Consider the following 14,606-nt stretch of genomic DNA (forward strand, 5'->3'; position numbering starts at 1 on the left):
CACATATCATTTCACACATGATAAGTTTTTGGTGCCGTTGCCGAGGATCAACAATTTGGTGAAATTTGGTCTTGTTATTTTACTTAATTCCATTAGTTTTATTTAACTTAGTTGTATTTGATTTTTATAGGTTTGTTTTTAGTGTATAAGAAGAGGCATTCCTACTAATGAAGATTATCCTTTTAACCCACAGGTCAAGAGAACTTCACGAAGAAGGTGAAAAGAACTGAGAAAAATGGCTAGAAACGGGAATAATTCTGGTCTCAATGATAATCCAAATTGTCATGGTCTCTACGAAAATCTAAATGGTCAAGATGTTAATGCTCCTATTAGACGTGTGATAGATGATTGAGATGGACCAATTCGAGAGCATATTGTTCCAATGTTGGATAATTTGAATCTAGGGATAGTTAGACCAACCATACAGGCTCAACAGTTTGAATTGAAACTGGTAATGTTTCGGATGTTGCAAATAGTAAAACAGTTTAGTGGACTACCCACCAAATATCTAAGATTGCATTTAAGTTTTTTTCTAGAAGTCTGTGACTCATTTAAACAATAGGTTGTTCCTGAAGATGCTTCGAGGCTTAATTTATTCCCATATTCTTTGAGAGATCGTGTGAGAGCATGGTTGCATGTTTTACCGTCAAGAACAGTTGCATCATGGAATGATCTTTGCCAAAGATTCTTGCTACAGTATAATCCCCTAAATATGAATGCCAAGCTTAGAAATGACAATACATCTTTTTGGAAATCAGATGATGAAACACTATATGAAGCTTGAGAACAATTTAAAGACTTAATTCAGAAGTGCCTGATGCACGGATTTCAAAACTAGACTCAGATGGAAATATTCTATAATGGGTTGAATGTGCATACGAGGATAGTAGTTGATGCGTCTGCCAATTGTACTTTGTTGGATAAAACTTATAATGAAGAATATGAGATTTTGAAAAAAAGTTGCCAACAATGATTATCAATATCTGACAACGAGAGTTAGGGCGGGTAAAAGAGCCGCTGGTACCATTGAACTTGACGCAATCACTTCGTTGACAGCCCAGGTATCTTCTCTAGCTAATATGATTAAAAAAATGAAAAATCCAACTACAGTCCATGAAATGAAATCAGTCAAGTTATCATGTGTTTATTGCGGTAAAGGCCATATGTTTGACGAATGTCCATCAAACCCAACATTAGTATACTACATGGGTAATTTTAATTGGAATAATAACCATTATTCCAACACTTAAAATTCGAGGTGGAAGCAGCATTCGAATTTTAGTTGGAATAATCAAGGTGCTGGGAGTTCACACAATGTTGAAAGACAAAATAACCACAACGCACCACCCGGTTATAAGAATCCTATGTCGAAGTAAAATGCTCAACAAGGTCAGGTATCATCTTCTAATTTTATTGAATCTTTATTAAAGGAATATATGGTTGAGAATGAGGCTGTAATCCATAGTCAGGTTGCATCTTTATGAGCTCTTGGGAAACAAGTGTGGCAAATAGTGAATACTTTAAATTCGAGACCATAAGGGGCATTGTCGAGTGATACCGAGAATTTGAGATCACAAGGTAAGGAATAATGTAAGGCCATCACTTTTAGAACTCAGCTTGATGACATTGGTCAAGATGCCACGGCAGAAGAGGAAAACTCGAATAACAACCAGGTAAAGATCCTAAAGTCATTTGAAAATCATATTGAATCTAAAAAGGGTAAGCAGCCAAATGTTGTGGCAGAATCAAAACATGTTGTCAATAAGAATGCCATATTAAAACAATATTAACAACATGAAGGATGACCACCTCTACCTTTTCCTCAATGATTTCATAACTCTATGTAGGATGTTCAGTTCAAAAGATTTTTGGATGTATTGAAGCAACTTCATATCAACATATCACTGGTAAAAGCTTTGGAGCAAATGGCCAACTATGCGAAATTTATGAAAGACATACTATCAAATAAGGGTAGATTAGGAGAATTTGAGGCTGTTGATCTCACTAAAGGGTGCACAACAATTTTGAAAAATAAACTACCTCCAAATTTGAAGGACCCAGGGAGTTTCACAATCGCATGTTCCATTGGAAATCATTATGTTGGTAAGGCGTTATGTGATTTAGGAGCAAATACAAATCTAATGCCTATGTCTATTTTCAAGATGTTAGAAATTGGTAAAGCAAGATCTACTATGGTGACTTTGCAATTAGCTGATCAATCCTACACTCATCCAGAAAGTAAAATTGAGGACGTACTGGTAAGAATGAATAAATTTATCTTTCCTGTTGATTTCCTTATTTTAGAATTTGAAGTTGATCAAAATGTGTCAATTATCCTTGGAAGGTTTTTTCTTACTACAGACAGAACTTTAATTAACGTACAGAAAGGTGAACTGACTATGAAGGTAAATGATCAACAGGTTACTTTTAATGTTTTTTATGCTTTGACATGTGCAAACGAAAATGAAGAATGCCACGCCATTAGTTTGATAAAAACAATAGTTGAGGAAGAATTCAACAAATTTTGCCACAATAATTGTGATAGTGATGAATATTCATTTGAACAGAGATCCTTGTGCACTTTGCTGGAGCAAAATAAACCTTTCAATTTTGATGAAAAAAGCTTGGTAGCTCATGTATATCCACATGAAGCTGTTGATGTCAAGGACATGAAAACGAGGGACCCATTTATAGTTAATGGACAACCTTAAAGCACTGTTGGGGTGCTCATGTAGAGCGTGACAAGTAAAGCATCCACCTTCAAAATGCTTGAGTCAGTATTTTTTTCTTTTATTTAATTGCTTTACTTTAGTATCGTCTTTATTATTGGTTATATTTAATTATTTCATGTTGTTTTCATTTCTACTTTTATTTTTGAATAAATAAGCAGTTTTTTTTCTAAATCACGGGGACTAATAAAGTCAATTCCTGTAAATCCACACGCCGGACAGAATGAAGTAACTACACCTCAATCCAAGGAAAGTTTTCTTTTTCTTTCATACATATTGCATTGCATATATTTTTCCATGGCATTATCTATATATAGATATATTTTGCATTTCATATATGTACATGCATTGAGGATAATGCTTACCTTAGGTTTGAGGATGTGTTGTGCATTTAGGCTGCATTTTATATTTAGTATATATGATCATTTTAGTATAGTTAAATCTGTTTGCCACTAAAACGTAACTACCAAGTACTATTTTGCCTATGCGGAGTACAATATTTACTTATGATGTTTGATGATAAGTTTACATTTTTTGATATACCTAGAACATTTGACAATGGATTGGGTGAATTTAGCTTAGGTTAAGATGTTTGAAAATTAATTCCTAAAAATAGAATGTCTTATACTCAGTGTGTTTTTTTTGGGGGGATATAGTAAGTATCTTTGAATGAACTTAGGGATTTTTAAATTAGTTATATCACCACAACATTATTTAAATAAAGGATAGTAGGCACTCCAATGTTTAGAATTGCCAAGTAGGTCAACATCACTTTATTTGCTCCATCGTGCCGTTGACTAAAAAGGTGAGTCTAACCAATAGTGTGCTTCATGGAAATAAAGTTAGGGGCACTCTGCTGTAGCAAAAAGGACTAAGTAGATAAGGAGGTAGTTGTATGCTCCATCCATCTTTTTAGTCAAAAGTTTAAGCTTCATGGGTTAGTCTTAGTTTAAATTGTGACATGATTGAGTATTTGGCAATTCGGTGTATGCTCCACTGTGATTATCAAGTCAAAGAATTTTGTGACATGCTAAATCCCCTAAAAATAATACCATAAAAAAAGCACAAATATGATTCCAAGTAGGCTTAAAGCAAGTAACTTATGTTTAGGTAATAAATCAACTAGGTAAATTAGAATATGGTTGTTGTAGGCCAAAAGAAAGAATACATGAGTACTGAGGAGATTCTGTGTTTAGGGAGAAATTTTTGCTCTACTTTTTTTGAGCAACCCTTAGACACTCGAACGAGTTTTAGGAAAAAGGAGATTGCTGAGAACTGATGTACTTGTTATTCTTCGAATAGCCTGGCAATTTGAGTTGGTTTGGTACGCTCGCAAAATGTTGGCATATATGCATTCATGTATTCATATGTATTTTTCTTGAGGACAAGCAATAACTTAGCTTTGAGGGTGTGATAACTCTTGAAAAGAGTTATATTTCATGCCTTTAGACCTAGCTAATTGCTGTACTAAGGTACATTTAGTTCATTTTAGGACATTTCATTCGTAGTTTCATCATTTCATTAGGAGCCTAGACTGTGCTTAAATATTATTATTTGTTACTTTTAATTGATTATGGAAGGGTTGTACTTGGTGGCTTGCAAGGTGCAGGTTGAAGAACGAGAAATAAAGGAGTGAAAGTTTTTCAGGGAAAAGGGTTGGACATTTTGTCAGCACGAATGTTTTGGCAGTTCCAAGAAGACCAAGTCAACACTCAGCGCGTACCAGTTCCAGTCCAATTGTACTTTTAGTAGAAAAATATGCCTAAAAAGAAGAGAAGATAATCTTGGGTTGTTAGTTTTTATCCTAGAAAAGAAAAGAATTAAAAAAAAAGAAGATAATCTTGACTTGTTGAAAAAAAATTTAAAAAGGGAAGAAGATAAACATGAGTTATTGGATTTACCCTAGGGAAAAGCCTATAAAAGGCCAAAGGAGGAAACCTAAAAAAGGGTGAACAAAAGGGAGAGATCCTTAGGAAAGAATAAAGGATAGCGATTGAGCAGTGACGGGAAGAACAAGACGGAGGCAGTCCCTCTCAGCCACCACAGGACACTATGTCGTTGGATTGTGAACTGGACACGTGAAAGCTGTCTTCCTGAAGCCTTCCGTATTTCTTACTTTGTTCTTCCATGAATTGAATAATGAAAATGGTGTTAGATGTTATTTTGTTTTTAAATTCTATTCGCCAGCCCATGAGCTAAATCTCATCGAGTTAGGATTACATGATGATGCTTTTATTTTCTTTAATGGTTGAAGCATATATCTAATTCAATTTACTATTTTATTCAATTTTCTTTTATTTTTAAATTGTATGCGTGCAATCCCAGGACATGGATGATTGTTCAACATGCCCATAAGCTAAATCTAATTCTGAAAAGGTTGGATTAGTTGGAACGAAATTGAATGATATGAGCAAGTACTCGATCGATACTTGCAGTAGACTCTAGACATAGAGCATCATTCATACAAAAGGAAAACAATGTAGGGTATCATATTAAGGCCTATAGTCATGGGCAAGGTAATTTGAGGTTTTTTCTCTCAAAAGAAGCAGGCCATTTTAGAACTCTTCTGAGTAATAAACTAAGTATGATTTTGCCAAGGCATTATTGACAGGAAGGGTAAATTCTTAGTAATCTCGACCTTCCAAATCAACATCATATATCATTTATTATTTGCCGTCATATCTTTACCATATCATTCTTAGTTAGTTACTTGATCGTTTAGATAATATTCCCATAGTAATTCTCATAATTGTCATTACATTTCTATTATCTTTTTGCCATAGCATTTTCAAATATTCATTAATTCCAAATATTGCATACATCATTATTCCTTTAATTGTCATTGCATACTTACCATAGCTTTACCATAGCATTAATTGCATTTTATTCTAATAAATTGACCACCTTTGTGCCTTAATCTAATCCTCGTGGGAAAGATAGTCACTCATCACTTTATTACTTGATCTGACGTGTATACTTACACAATTCGCATATCATTCCACTCGTGACAGTAAGCTATATGATGGGGTAGTCAAGTAGGTAGAAGGGTTAGGGAAAGCGACAAAGATGGTTATGGGGTTTTGAATTTTATTACAAGTGTTATACAAATAATATAGAGCATGCCACGTAAACCCTGCACGCCCGATATGTGAGCTTGCCACTCGTCCTAGTTGGTGAGGTATGGTCTAGCTAGCAAAGGTCTTACTCACAATAAAACTGGTTAGCTCCCCAACAGCTCGCTCAATACGTATGTTGCCACTTGCATGATCTTACCGTACTCACTCATATCCTTTAAGGGGTATCTAGGACATGTGCAACCCCTAGAGGGTAACGTGTCGCCACGTATGGCGCCTAGTTACCCTTAGCCTGTCACATTAGTGGACCATGCCTTATATATATATATATGTAAATGAACTACACAGAAAAGGAGACAGAGAAACAAACACTCAACAATTGGTACGGTGAGCGTGGAAACATTTCCGGCATTGAGATTAAGTCAGAAAATAGACGATGGCTAACCCAAACTAGGAATTCTTTCTTGACTTGATTCAAAACCAAGATGGCATAATGGTGACCGACAACCATCTCCAAGGAGATGACCTTTTTGTTAGATGGTTTGTGGAATGGCCGGAGAACTAAGGCAATTCTTTTCAGGGGGTACAGCTCATTTTTTTCAATCTCAACTTTCCTTTCGACCAAGGGATGTCCAACACCTTTGGCCAGGAAATGTCGTAGCAGTAGTTAGTGAGTTTGTCGGAGAAAATATGTGTGATGGGAGAGAAATCATAGTAGAATGTCAGGTTTGAACAGCAACAATTGTATCACCAGGAGCCGTTAAGGCAAACTGAGGAAATGAGGAGGAAGACACAATTGGACAATTCTGACCACCAAGAAAGTGTTGGGTCTTTGCAGGAGGAGGGTTGTGGAGCTCATGCAAGGCCGTGGTAGTGGGATATGGATGCCTTGTGTATAGATGTACAAGTATTGCACCCAGATGTCTAGGATCATGTGATTTCCATCTGAATATAAGGTACCAAAAGAAACATTTGAAGGGAAAAGGGATTCGAGGGTGCACCTGATGCAATATTTTGACTATATGAACGTGTTAAGGGCTTCAAATGCAGTAAAGTGTAAAACTTTCTCGATGTCCCTTAGGGAAAGTGCAAAGAATTGGTACTTGTCCTTGCCGTAGGGATATATTCGAAGCTTTACTCTGCTAAGACAGATGTTACAATGGAGATTTCATGCTCATAGGATGATAATGAGCACCCCAATTGGCTTAATTTCGATCAGACAGAGGGAATGAGAGTCCTCATATGACTATATAAAATGGTTTCATACAAAAACTTTAAACACAAAGAATCTTAAAGATGATTGGGCCACTGATGCATTTATCATGGGAGTCTCAAATGAGGATGTTCAATATTCATTTACAGATAACATATCGCAAAGCTTGGCGGACTTGTATGAGATGGCTCATAAGTTTGCGGAGACAAATGACATAAAAAGTGCTCCTTTCGGTACGTTCCAAAGGGAGGATAGATAGCATGTGGGCCGTTTGAATATTCGAGGTTGACAATGTTTTCCTCAGCAAGGCTTGTGTGTCCAAGGTGGGGGTCATCAAAAAAATCATTACTAGAGTGGTTACCCAATAGGTTATCAAAGGTCTTAGGGTGAATCTACGAGAAGGTATACTCCTAATGGTAGATTTGAAGTTTATACTCCACTCAACACTTTGAGTACCTATATTCTTAATCAAGTTAGGAATTTGGGATTTTTGGCGAGCTCGTCACCTATGCGATCTTGTCAGGTGATGGAAAATTTGAGAGGTAGGTTTAGTTTTAATTACGACAAATGAAACAAAATAGATGAATGTTTCTCTTTAAAGGATGCTATCGAAGAGGCAATTTGAAATGGCGAACTGAAGGAACTTGTGGCATAAGGTGCTCTAATGTCGGGGCAGAGCTCACGGAATGTAAAAAAAGGCAAGCAGCATATTAGGGGTATTGTACATGTTAATGTTGGTATGGATGAAGAGTGGGCGACATCTAAGTCGAAGAGGAAGGCTCATCTCAGAAATGTAATGTCGGTCAGTACAACTAAAAAACCTAGTTAGCAGGGAAAATGACAGGTCAAGTTTGGTTTAGAGGATGAAAAGGATGTGTGTGATGAAGAAGGGAATGATTTGATGGTTGCAATAGCGACCATAGCAGGTTTTCAAGACTGCAGAATCTTGGTGGACAATGGGAGTATTGTAGAGGTGTTGACTTGGGAGGCCTCATACAAAATGGGATTGAAAGAGCATACTTTAAAGAAGGAGAATCCATTTTTATGGATTCACAAATCAACCAATGAACGTGAAAGGGTGTATTACCTTAACAGTTACTTTGGAAGATGGAGAGCACATTACTACGAAGTCTGTCCAGTTTTTTGTCGTGGACCACCCATGGCTTAAAATGCTATTTTTGGCCATCTTGTTATGCAGATGGCCAAGTTGATGATCACCACTTTTTGCATGAAGATTAAGTTTTCCATTAGGATAGGAGTAGGGTTCATAAAATTTGATCAATGTTTAGCTAGGCAGTGTCACATGTTGTTTGTCAAGCAGACCCGTGAGAGAGAAAAATGTGAGAGTTTGCAGTAGTTGGGTACGGCCAGACAGGCATTGGGTTTAGAGATTTTAGATGAGGAAAGAGGAAACTACCCATAAACTGGAGGCAGAGGAAGCTATGCAAACCCTTAAGTTGTTTTATGATGATAATGAGAAGTTTGTAAAAATTCTGTCGGTGTTAACAGAGTAGGAAAGGGAAAATTTAGGGCAATGTTTGCGAAGGAATTCAACTATTTTTGCATGGTCAGTAGTGGGTATGTCAGGGCTAGATCCTGAGGTAATAGTTCATAGTTTAAATGTTAACCCGAGTGCTAAGTCGGTAAAGTAGAAGAAAAGGAATTTTCCCCACCAGTATTAGGGGCAATAAGATAGGACGTCGATAAGCTATTGTCAATCGGATTTGTGAAAGAGGTTGAGTATCCTACATGGTTTTCAAATGTGGTAATGGTGAAGAAAGGTAACAATAAGTGGAAAATGTGTGTTGACTTGACTAACCTTAATAGGCATGCCCTAAAGATAGTTTCCCTCTTGCAGCTATTGATAGGTTAGTTGATGTGTCATTAAGGCACAAGTTTATGAGCTTTATGGATGCATCTTCTGAGTATAACTAGCTTTTAGTGTCAAATGAAGACCAAGAAAAGACAGCTTTCATTATAGAAGAGGGTCTTTTTTGTTATTGTGTTATGCCTTTTGGACTAAAAAATGTAGGGGAGACTTACCAATGTCCCATAAACAAAATCTTTAAAAGGTCAGATAGGTTACAACGTTAAAGTTTATGTTGATGACATGTTGGTAAAGAGCAATACCTTAGAAGGTGAGGTTTATCTCAAGGAGATGTTTGATGTTTTGTGAGCTTATAAGGTGAGGTTGAATCCAAAGAAGTGTGTGTTTGGTGTGACGTCAAAAAAGTTTAACTTGTAATCCCCAAGAAGACCCGAGCAATATTGGACATTCCTCCTCCCCGAACAATCAAGGATATCCAGCGCTTAATGGGTAGAGTTGTGGCGTTAGGCAGATTTGTATTCAAATTGGCAAACAAATACTTACCCTTCTTCAAGGCATTGAAAGCCCTTTTCAGGTGGACAGAGACGTGCCAAGTTGCTTTCGATCAACTTAAGCAGTATTTGACGTCATCACCATTATTGATGTCACCTCGATTGGAGTCACGTGTGAAAATGATATGTGAATTCTGCAAGTGTACACGTTGGATCAAGTACTAAAGTGATAAGTGAGATCGTCTTCACAAGGATCGGATTAGGTATACAAATGGTCAAGTTATTATGATAAAGTTAGATTAATGTTATAGCAAAATAATGATAAGAATACAGTGGTAAACAAAAGGAATATTAATGTGAACAATATGTGTAAAAAATGAATAATTGAAAATGCTAGGCAATGCAAAAGTAAAAATGCAATGGCAATTAAGAAAATGATTATATGAATAATATGTAACTAAAAAAAGTAAACAACTAAGGATGCGATGGCAAAGATACTTCAGCAAAGGATAAGGTATATATGATGTTGATATGGAAGGTCGAGATTACTAAGAATCTACCCTTTCTATCAATAATGCCTTAGAAAAGTCATACTCAATCTACTACTCAGAAGAGTTCTAAAGTGGTATGCTTCTTTCAAGAGCAGAAACCTCAAGTTACCTTGCTTGTGTCTATAGGTCTTTAATACGGTACCCTGCTTTATGTCCTTCTGTATGAACATTGCTCTATGTCTAGAGTCTACTACAAGTATCTGTAGAGAACTTGTTCATATCATTCAATTCCGGTCCAACTAATCCAACCTTTTCAGAATTAAATTAGTTTATGGGTATGTTGCACAATTGTCTATGTCTAGGGATTACACGTATACAATTTAGAAATAAAACAATTGAATGAAACATTAAATTAGTCCAGATCTATGCTTCAACAATTGAAGAAAATACATGTTTCATCAAGTAATCCAAACCATATGAGATTTAACTCATTGGGTGGCAAATAAAATTCAAAACCAAAATATCATTCAACACCATTTCAATCAAATTAATTAATGGAGGAATAGATTAAGAAATGATAAAAGAACATTGGGAAGATAGCTTTCGCATGTCCAGTTCACACTCCAACAGCATAGTGTCCTGTGATGGCTGAGAGAGACTTCCTTCGTCTTCCTCTTTCCTTCTCTACTTAGCCGTTACCCCTTAATTCACCTATGGATCTCCACACTTGTTCGTCTTTTTGGGTTTCCTCTTTTGGCTTTTTATAGGCTTTTTCCCTAGGGTAAATCCAACAACCCAAAATATTTTCTCCTCTTTTTTAGATTTTCTTTTTGGTTTAAAATCTCTTCCTTTAGGGTATGTGGTTATTAGCTCATGATCTTATGATCTTTTTCCTCTATTTTAGGCTAATTTTTTTTTGTACAAGTAGAGTTTGGCTGAGACTAGCATGCATTGAGTGTTGACTTGGTCATCTTCCCAGAATTGCCACGACATACAAGTCGACACAATCTTTCCACATGCAATTAAAATTAACAAATAATAATATTTAAGCACTGTCCAAGCTTCTTATGCAATGTTCTAAAAATGCTAAAATAATATCCTAAAATGCAACTAAATTTACTTAAGTACAGACAATTAGCTAGGTCTAAAGGCATGAAATATAACTCTTTTCAATAGTTATCAATTAGGAGAGGTTCCTAGTCTGTACATAGAAGCTTTAGAAGAGAAATTGGTGGTAGTGTTGGTAAAAATGGAGGGAACACAATAGTATCCGGTGTATTATATCAGCAAAGTCTTACAGAGTAGCGAGTTGTGATATTCTAAAATAGAAAAAATATTTTTGCAGTGGTAATAGCGGCTCGCAAATTACGCCCCTATTTTCTGGCCCATTAGGTGAATGTTATCACAGATTAACCGATTAAGGATATCTTGTCAAGGGTGGACACTACTAGGAGAATGAAAAAGTATGCAATTGAGCTAGCAAAGTATGGTATAGATTATACCCCTTGAAGAGAAATTAAAGTTCAAATTCTAGCTGATTTCATAGCGGAGTGCTATTTTGACAACTCAACAACACTCAAAAGTAACACATTTACTTAATATGAATAATTTTACTTAGTGGGAATATATTGCTAGACTTTTTTTCAAATATTTACATGATATGACCTGTTTTATTTAATATAAATGCATTGTTAGACACTTTCTTGAACACACGTGTTTCATAATAAGTCAATATATTGATGAATATGATATTAAGCATCTTACTTTTATATCAAAAATAGAAGTTACACCGCCACTACAGGAACACACAGAATAGATAGAAAAGTCTAATTGTTGGACAATTTATGTAGATGTATCAACAACAAAAAAGGGAGTAGAAGTAGGAGCAAGAGTCTACTTATTCACCCCAAGCGAAATGAGTGACAATATGGTCTCTCCTTTGGGTTTCAGGCGTCTAACAACGTAGTTTATTATGAAGGCACTTATTTTTGGGCTGCAGTTAGCAGTAAGTGAATTACTTCTCTTTATTGATTTCAAGTTGGTTGCAAAGCAAATGAGAGGGAGTATGGGGTGAAAGAAGCCAATTTGGCTAAATATCGTGCAATGGCTCTTGAGTTGTTATTTAAGATCACAACCTTCAAACTTCAAAGATTTTGATAATCATAGAGTTAGTGATTTAAGATCACGACTCCTCTTTAAGGTTTGCTGATTTAAGATTGCAACCTTCAAAATCCAAGAATATTTAGAATCTTAGAGTTAGAGGTTTAAGATCACGAGTCCCCTTTAAGGTTTGCCAATTTAAGATCACAACCTTCAAACTTCAAGGATTTTTAGAATCTTAGACTTAACGATTTAAAATTGCAACTCTCCTTTAAGGTTCACTGATTTAAGATCGCAACCTTCAAACTTTAAGGATTTTCAGAATCTTAGCGTTAGCAATTTAAGATATGGACTTTCATTTAAGGTTCATCGATTTAAAATCGCAACCTTTAAAATTCAAGGATTTTCAGAATCTTAGAGTTAGCGATTTAACATCGTGACTCCCTTTTAAGGTTTGCCGATTTAAGATCACAACCTTTCAAACTTCAAAGATTTTTAGAATTTTAGTGTTAGCGATTTAAGAATATCATTTCCCATAGCTCATGTAACAAGCACTATTGCTCACACATTTTCGCTGCGCAAATCGGCAAACAAGCATAGTCGTGACAATATAACTCGCATAATTATATAGATCTTTACGCTATCAAGAACAAGCACTCAAACCTTGATAATGTTCTATTACCTAACAAGAATTCTTCGAAATTCCTATTATAGGTGTATCTCTATCAAATTAAATCTGATCATAGAAAATCAATGTTATGCAAATAATATATTGAAAAAAAAAGAAACTAAACACACAGTGAGTGATTCAAAATTAGATTTGTATCAATTTAACACAATTCAATTCAAATTAATAGACCAAAACACATTAAGTACAAGTTGGCATACATAAAGCTAGTTGTTTTGGTCTGCACCATCCATGGTAGCAATCGTGTCTTCTTCTACCTCGGAGTCAATGGGTTAGCGCAGCGTGCACATGGATTTACTTGGACTGGACCACTTAATAGGGAATTTAAAATCATTCTCGAACCTCTTTCTAACTCGTATGCATTTACAATGTTTAATATGAGGATTCGACGACCAATTGCGAATGATAGATTCACACCATTCTCGAGGGGTGAAATAGAACAACCCTAGAGAGCTTCCTCAATTAGAAGCTTTTAATTGGTAAATCTGCTGAAAGATGGACAACAATAGATGTTCATTTCGAAGGCAGTAATCAACGAAGTAGGCAACCAAAATCTACCTCGAGAAACTAGCCAGTTATCCTGGAATGATGCCATATTCTTAAAGAACCGTATAAAAGAAGGGGTGAAGTGGAAGATGGAAAATTGCCTTCAGTAAATGTAAGGGTAAAAAAAAAACTTCCCTCTATGCCACTCAATCTCCTTCTACCCTGGACAATCACAAAATCAAATGCAAAATTCAGTAACTGAATACCCCAAACTGTGATATGACGAACCATCTACTGTTGCTTTGTCGAACACAGATAGATGCTTGCCTCCACAAGTGCACAGGCCTTACAACGCTTTTGACAGTTACTTATCTACGAACCCAAAGCCCCGGGCCTATTTACCACGGCCAAGGCAGCCACTACCCCTTCCACCCAAATCCATTCTAACACTAACCATGATAAACAATCGTGTTTAAAACAATTAAAACGACATTAAAAAATTTGAGGGTATTTACTTATAAATGATGAGTTTCTTCTTGTCGACGAACTCCTTTAGAAAAATTGCAAGCTAAGTGTAAAATATATAATGGTTACTTAGGGTTAAGTAGAGGTTATTTTAAAGAATCAAAATGTTTAGATGGTTCACTTCCTCAAAAAGAAGCCCCAATCATCTCTTTACAATTGGTCACCACTATCATACAACAAAACGTACTCGATAAGTTTACACAAAAACTTATGTTGTAAGCCACAATCACATGCTTCACTCGTGAACACTTGTCTAAAAAGAGTCACTTTATAACTCTTCTTCGACAAGGTAGGGGACAAATTGTTATAGAGCACGCCATAACTCAACTGGAGGTCCAACCCACGCTCATGATCCAACCATATCCGACTCGACCTTCCTCTCTTTACACCTCCGCTAAGTCACCGTCCCCAGCTTGCCATCGTCTAGCTCGTCAACCTAGCTCGCCTATCCAACCTTCCTCGCTTTACACCTCCCATAGGTCGTCATTCTGAGCTCGCCACCGTCCAATTCGTCAACCTAGCTCGCCTTCTCCCAACTTGCCTACATTTAGCTCACTAACTCAGTTTCCCGATGAGTATCATTAGGAATACGTGTCACCCTTGGGGGGTTAATGTGTCATCATGCATGGCACTTAGTTGTCCCTAGTACGTCACATCAAGAAACCGCACCTTATAAATATAAAGAATGGACTCCAGAAAGGGACAAAGAGAAAAGGATACTCAACACTATTAAATTTAAAATAGAGTCTTATGTATAAAAAAATTAATCAAATGACCTAAAGAATCAATAATTTAAAAGTTATTAAATTAAAAATGATTTTTAAAACTTTATATTGATTTAGAGAAAACAATCATTTAGAATAGATATGAAAATATGGTTGTCCTGTAATTGATTTTTTAAAGGATTTTAAATAATCTTTATTTTTAAAATTTTTTATAAAATTTAATAATGTGTTACAAAATTATAAATTTATTTATAAT

The 14,606-nt window shown here is 35.9% G+C and overlaps 1 non-coding gene across 1 annotated transcript; it reads right to left on the reverse strand.

Annotated features, from left to right (window-relative positions):
* Positions 1 to 721: 721 nt before the first annotated feature.
* On the reverse strand, positions 722 to 828 carry LOC121215185 (small nucleolar RNA R71). The gene has a single exon (XR_005910914.1). It is a non-coding gene; the product is annotated as a small nucleolar RNA R71 (small nucleolar RNA).
* Positions 829 to 14,606: the final 13,778 nt, after the last annotated feature.

The sequence above is a fragment of the Gossypium hirsutum genome, chromosome D02, assembly GCF_007990345.1.
Source record: "Gossypium hirsutum isolate 1008001.06 chromosome D02, Gossypium_hirsutum_v2.1, whole genome shotgun sequence".
Classification (NCBI taxonomy): Eukaryota; Viridiplantae; Streptophyta; class Magnoliopsida; order Malvales; family Malvaceae; genus Gossypium; species Gossypium hirsutum.